The 7,125-nt window shown below is 46.8% G+C and overlaps 1 pseudogene; it reads right to left on the reverse strand.

Annotated features, from left to right (window-relative positions):
* Positions 1–2,827: 2,827 nt before the first annotated feature.
* On the reverse strand, positions 2,828–2,945 carry LOC126177337 (5S ribosomal RNA; annotated as a pseudogene).
* Positions 2,946–7,125: the final 4,180 nt, after the last annotated feature.

The raw sequence follows: 7,125 nt of genomic DNA on the forward strand, positions 1-7,125 counted from the left end.
CCGCTGGCGACACCTACAACGTGCTGACGTGAGGAAAGTTTCCAACCGATTTCTCATACACAAACAGCAGTTGACCGGCGTTGCCTCGTGAAACGTTGTTGTGATGCCTCGTGTAAGGAGGAGAAATGCGCACCATCACCTTTCCGACTTCGATAAAGGTCGGATTGTAGCCTATCGCGATTGCTGTTTATCGTATCGCGACATTGCTGCTCGCGTTGGTCGAGATCCAATGACTGTTAGAAGAATATGGAATCGGTGGCTTCAGGAGGGTAATAGGAACGCCATGCTGGATCCCAAAGGCCTCGTATCACTAGCAGTCGAGATGACAGGCATCTTATCCACATGGCTGTGACGGATCGTGCAGCCATGTCTCGATCCCTGAGTCAACAGATGGGGACGTTTGCATGACAACAAACATCTGCACGAACAGTAAGACGACGTTTGCAGCAGCATGGACTATCAGCTCGGATATCATGGCTGCGGTTATCCTTGACGCTGCATCACAGACAGGAGCGCTTGCCATGATATACTCAACGACGAATCTTGGAGAGATTTGTAATGATTTGGTCAGCATATTCTGGTAGAGTTGCTGCCTTGTGTATTCATTCCATCCTGAAACAAACATAGGAAACGCTAGCCTCAACCGGAGTGCAACACAAACAATTTAGGACTTCAGTTCTAGTCAATTATCTGTGAAACAGTTCGAGAAAGCATGTCTATAAGGAACAGGAGCGCAGTAACAGCCTCACTCCCAATTGTGGTTAAGTCAGAAACAGCAAACGAATTTATTATTGTTGTGCTCTTACTCCATCTGAATGTGGAGGAACCGTCCTTTAACGTGAACCTAAGTCATTCATAGCGTAATAAATAGAAACAGGAAGGACTATTGTTGGACGCAGTGTGGTCTTGTCTTCCCAGGTGGGATAGGAGAGGGTGGCATTGAAACAATGCGCAATCTTTCTCTCCTGCTTGTATCCCTCTGCCTGGAGCCCAAAAAAAGTCTTTATTGATGAATACTCAGGGGATATAGCCGCTGCGTTCGACTATTCCAAATTTACTGGCGCACGCATGGATTAGCCTTCATATTCATATGATATGCCTTATCCGCCCTTGTGACCACTTTTCGGGGGCAAAGATACTGTCTGCCTGAGCTGTCCCATCAAGCTGAACGAACGTGAGTAGTCGATCTTTGTGGCAACTGAGTCCATTTCCCTTGAGACAGTATAGGGTGCGATGGTAATTTGCTTCTGTCTCGTAAATAAGCCGTAGTACGGCCTCTATGTGACCAGATGAGAGGGAACACCGAAGCCAACTAAAAAGAGTAATCACGTATTTACATAAAAAGCGAGCAGTAAACTGTTTTATAATCTATCAAAACAAAAGTGTATCATCTGTATCATTATACATCCCACTGACGATGCGTTAAAGTTAAAATAGCCGAAACACGTCTGGTAATACTCACAGTGCACCAAGAGAAAGCAATTTTATTTACAAAACAATTATTTTAATTTTTCGTTTGCGCCATCTGTACTGAGGGCAGTGGATATTTTCAAAAAGTTGCGATGTACCTGCAAGAATTAGGTGCAGAAAACGAATTTATGTGTGTGTGCTGATACGAGCTGTCTAGCGTATAGCGCCATCTGTTTGCAGCTTTTCTAACTATTTCGAAACTTATGTATAAAATTCTTACAGGTTTCACAATAAACGTACAGTTTGTTGCATTTTTCTATCGATCTTAGATTTCATGTCATTTAATTTTTGACCAAGGAGTCCTTTATTGGCCAGCCAGTAGACTCCAACATCCTAGAATATTGCTGTGTTCGAAGCTTTTGGAAGATTCTGTAACATTCTGGAACTTTGTACAAAATTCTCGAACATTCTAGGAGGAACATTACGGTCAGTTTCGCCAACTCTTGATCCCTATCTGCTTCACCAACTTCTCATAAGAAGTGCGACGGCTGGTTGCGGGGATGTGTCGAGGACTTACAGCCGCATGCATGGACAAATCACGCTTATATTTATTGAACATATTGGTTATTAAAATTGTCAGTGCCAAAGACAATAGTTAAGTATGCGTCATCAAATATTAGTGATCATTGCCGAATAATACAAAAAATGGCTCTGAGCACTATGGGACTCAACATCTTAGGTCATAAGTCCCCTAGAACTTAGAACTACTGAAACCTAACTAACCGAAGGACATCACACACACCCATGCCCGAGGCAGGATTCGAACCTGCGACCGTAGCAGTCCCGCGGTTCCGGACTGCAGCGCCAGAACCGCTAGACCACCGCGGCCGGCGAATAATACAAAATGTCTCACAGGTAGCCAAGGAAGTGTTACGTCTAACTTAAAACCAGTTCTTGTCGACAACTCCTTCAATTCCCTAGACGAACTTTTATCTAAAACTGGTTGCCACTAAAAGAAAAAATAACAATTTTAATTGGAGTTTCATGAGAAGGACTGGAAAATACTTTTTACATTACTGTTACTACTAATCGTGCATACATGTCCTGTAAACTAACTCTTTGCGCCTCACGTCGATAAATTATCATTCAAATGATCTATAGAACAGGTGATGAACTAAAGAAAATAGTTAATGTGTGCCATAGTTACTTTGTATAAGCACTCCGACTTCTGGCCACAAGTGGCCCATCAGGACCATCCGACCGCCGTGTCATCCTTAGCTGAGGATGCGGTTAGGAGGGGCGTGTGGTCAGCACATCGCTCTCCCGGTCGTTACGACAGTTTGCTTGACCGGAGCCGCTACTATTCAGTCGAGTAGCTCCTCAATTGGCGTCGCAAGGCTGAGTGCACCCCGAAAAATGGCAACAGCGCATGGCGGCCCGGATGGTCACCCATCCAAGTGGCGGCCACGCCCGACAGCGCTTAACTTCGGTGATCTGACGGGAACCGGTGTATCCACTGCGGCAAGGCCGTTGCCTTGCTACTTTGTATGGTTACACTGAAATGGTAATCATCTGCAAGTACAAGTTCTCTATCCGATCAAAAGTATCCAGGTATTACAGACAGCCGACAGAAGTCATGGGATACTTCCTAATATCGTATCGGACCCCCTTTTGCCCGGTGTACTGCCGTAACTCGGCGCAGCATGGGCTCCCTTTGATTATGTCCCATAAATGTTTGCTGGGATCATGTCGGGCAATGTGGGTGGCCAAACCATTTGCTCTAAATGTCCAAACTGTTCTTCGAACCAATCACAAACAGTTGTGGCCCGATGACATGGCGCATTGTCATCCATCAGAATTCCATCGTTATTTGGGACCATGACGTCCATGAATGGCTGCAAATGGTCTCCAACCAGCACCCGAACATCCAGAGGACCCAGTCCATTCTACGAGAAACAGACCACCCCAATGTAGAGGCACCACAAGCTTGCATAGTGTCTTGTTTGCAAATTTGGTCGTGGGGTCTGCGCTAGACTCGAAACATGCCACCAGCTCTTATAAACTGAAATCGGGACTCATCTAACCGGGCCACGGTTTTCCAGTAGTCTAGTATCCAACCAATATGATCACGATTTCAGCAGTGGCGTTGCGAGCGATGTCCTGCTGTCAGCAAAGGCACCCGCATCGGTCGTCTGCTGTCGTAGCCCATTAACTCCAAATTTAGCCGCACTGTCCTAACGGACAGTTCCTTCTCTAAATCCTCGCACAAACGAAAAAATGGCTGACATCGAAATAAGTGTCCAAGGAATAGAAAAGCTACTGGAATCACTCAACAGAGGAAAGTCCACCGGACCTGACGGGATACCAATTCGATTCTACACAGAGTACGCGAAAGAACTTGCCCCCCTTCTAACAGCCGTGTACCGCAAGTCTCTAGAGGAACGGAAGGTTCCAAATGATTGGAAAAGAGCACAGGTAGTCCCAGTCTTCAAGAAGGGTCGTCGAGCAGATGCGCAAAACTATAGACCTATATCTCTGACGTCGATCTGTTGTAGAATTTTAGAACATGTTTTTTGCTCGAGTATCATGTCGTTTTTGGAAACTCAGAATCTACTATGTAGGAATCAACATGGATTCCAGAAACAGCGATCGTGTGAGACCCAACTCGCTCTATTTGTTCATGAGACCCAGAAAATATTAGATACAGGCTCCCAGGTAGATGCTATTTTTCTTGACTTCCGGAAGGCGTTCGATACAGTTCCGCACTGTCGCCTGATAAACAAAGTAAGAGCCTACGGAATATCAGACCAGTTGTGTGGCTGGATTGAAGAGTTTTTAGCAAACAGAACACAGCATGTTGTTCTCAACGGAGAGACGTCTACAGACGTTAAAGTAACCTCTGGCATGCCACAGGGGACTGTTATGGGACCATTGCTTTTCACAATATATATAAATGACCTAGTAGATAGTGTCTGAAGTTCCATGCGGCTTTTCGCGGATGATGCTGTAGTATACAGAGAAGTTGCAGCATTAGAAAATTGTAGCGAAATGCAGAAAGATCTGCAGCGGATAGGCACTTGGTGCAGGGAGTAGCAACTGACCCTTAACATAGACAAATGTAATGTATTGAGAATACATAGAAAGAAGGATCCTTTATTGTATGATTATATGATAGCGGAACAAACACTGGTAGCAGTTACTTCTGTAAAATATCTGGGAGTATGCGTGCGGAACGATTTGAAGTGGAATGATCATATAAAATTAATTGTTGGTAAGGCGGGTACCAGGTTGAGATTCATTGGGAGAGTCCTTAGAAAATGTAGTCCATCAACAAAGGAGGTGGCTTACAAAACACTCGTTCGACCTATACTTGAGTATTGCTCATCAGTGTGGGATCCGTACCAGATCGGGTTTACGGAGGAGATAGAGAAGATCCAAAGAAGAGCGGCGCGTTTCGTCACAGGGTTATTTGGTAACCGTGATAGCGTTACGGAGATGTTTAACAAACTCAAGTGGCAGACTCTGCAAGAAAGGCGCTCTGCATCGCGGTGTAGCTTGCTCGCCAGGTTTCGAGAGGGTGCGTTTCTGGATGAGGTATCGAATATATTGCTTCCCCCTACTTATACCTCCCGAGGAGATGACGAATGTGAAATTAGAGAGATTCGAGCGCGCAAGGAGGCAGTCGTTCTTCCCGTGAACCATACGCGACTGGAACAGGAAAGGGAGGTAATGACAGTGGCACGTAAAGTGCCCTCCGCCACACACCCTTGGGTGGCTTGCGGAGTATAAATGTAGATGTAGATGTAGATACGTCCGTTGTACGTCCCACAATGATTTCTGCGGTTATGTCACGCAATGTTGCTTGTCTGTTAGCAATGACAATTCTGTGCAAACGCCGCTGCTCTCGGTCGTTAAGCGAAGGCAGTCGGGCATTGCGTTGTCCCTGGGGGGCAGGCAATTCCTGAAATGTGGTGTTCTCTCCACATTCTTGACACTGTGAATTTCGGAATACTGAAACGCTTTCCGAAATGGAACGTCCCGTGCGTCTTGCTCCAACTATCGTTCCGCGTTTAAAGTCTGATAACTCCCGTCTTGAAGCCATAAATCACGTCGGAAACCTTTTCATATGTGTCTGCTGAGTACAAATGAGAGCTCCGCCGATGCTTTGCTCATTTATAGCTTGTGTGCGCAACCTTACCGCCAATTGTATAAGTGCATATCGATATCCCGTGGCTTTTGTCACCTCAGTGTACTACTGTACATTAATACGGGCTGTGGATACCATTCGGCTTTATGACTGCTTTAATTGTGCTGGGGACCATTTTAATGAGGCGTGTGAATGTTCTGCATGAACAGCCGAAGTGGGATGCAGTCAACGATCAAACTCATCTCAAACGTGTTCAACTGGGTTCAGATCGGGACATTGGGCTAGTTGATTTCACGAATGTAACTGTCCACAAAGCCTGGTTAGCCGTGCGGTCTTACGCACTGCTTTGTGGGTGGGAAGGCGTACCCGTCCCCGGCACGAATCCGCCCGGCGGATTAGTGTCGAGGTCTGGTGTGCCAGGCAGTCAGTGGATGGTTTTTAAGGCGTTTTTCCATCTGCCTCGGCGAATGCGCGCTAGTTTCCCTTACTCCGCCTCAGTTACACTGTGCCGGCGATTGCTGCGCAAACACTTTCTCCACGTACGTGTACACTATCATTACTCTGCCACGCAAACAATGGGGTTACACTCGGCTGGTGTGAGACGTTCCCGGGTCTCCACTGGGGGCCGAACCGCACGACGGCCGCAGTGACCGTGCGGTTCTAGGTGCTACAGTCTGGAGCCGAGCGACCGCTCCGGTCGCAAGTTCGGATCCTGCCTCGGGCATGGATGTGTGTGATGACCTTAGGTTAGTTAGGTTAAATTAGTTCTCAGTTCTATGCGACTGATGACCTCAGAAGTTAAGTCGCATAGTGCTCAGAGCCATTTTTGAACCGAACCGCACAATTCGGTGTGGGGCGGCGGTGGGGTGAGTGGACTGCTGTAGCCTGTTGTGGGGTTGTGAACCACTGAGGGCTACGGCTGGGGCGAAGCCTCTCCGTCGTTTCTAGGTCCCCATATCCATACAATACAATACAATTGCCTCACAGACGTTCAGCTTTATGACAGTGTGGACTGTAATTCTAATACAGACATTCATCGTCCCCCGAACGGTTCCTCTACTCTACTTAGTAAACAATGATATAAAATGTGTTTATATCCTTCCGCATTTAGCGTTTCCTTAAGCGCAATACGGAGACTACGCGTAACCACAAGCGAGGTGGTTAGCACAATGTAATCGCGTTCGGCAGGACGACGGTTCAAAACCACGTCCAACCACCCTGATTTTGGCTTTTTGTGATTCCCCTAAATCGCTACAGGCAAATGCCGGTGTGGTTCGTTTGAATGGGGAAGGCCGACTTCCTTCCCCATCCTTCCCTAATCCGATGGGACCGATGACCTCCCCTTTTAGCCCCGCCCCCCCCCCCCACACCAACAAGATCAACCAACCAACCTAACCATGGAGAACACCTCCATACTGTAAAACCACCACCTCCGGACTTCACTGGGCGCTACACATAATAGCAGGTAACTTTCTCGTGCATTCGCTAAACCCGAAGCCTTCCATCGGATTGCCACAGGATATAGCGTGATTCAGCACTTCAAATCACTCATTTCCAGTTATTTATTG

Source organism: Schistocerca cancellata, chromosome 3 (genome assembly GCF_023864275.1).
Source record: "Schistocerca cancellata isolate TAMUIC-IGC-003103 chromosome 3, iqSchCanc2.1, whole genome shotgun sequence".
NCBI classification, from domain to species: Eukaryota; Metazoa; Arthropoda; class Insecta; order Orthoptera; family Acrididae; genus Schistocerca; species Schistocerca cancellata.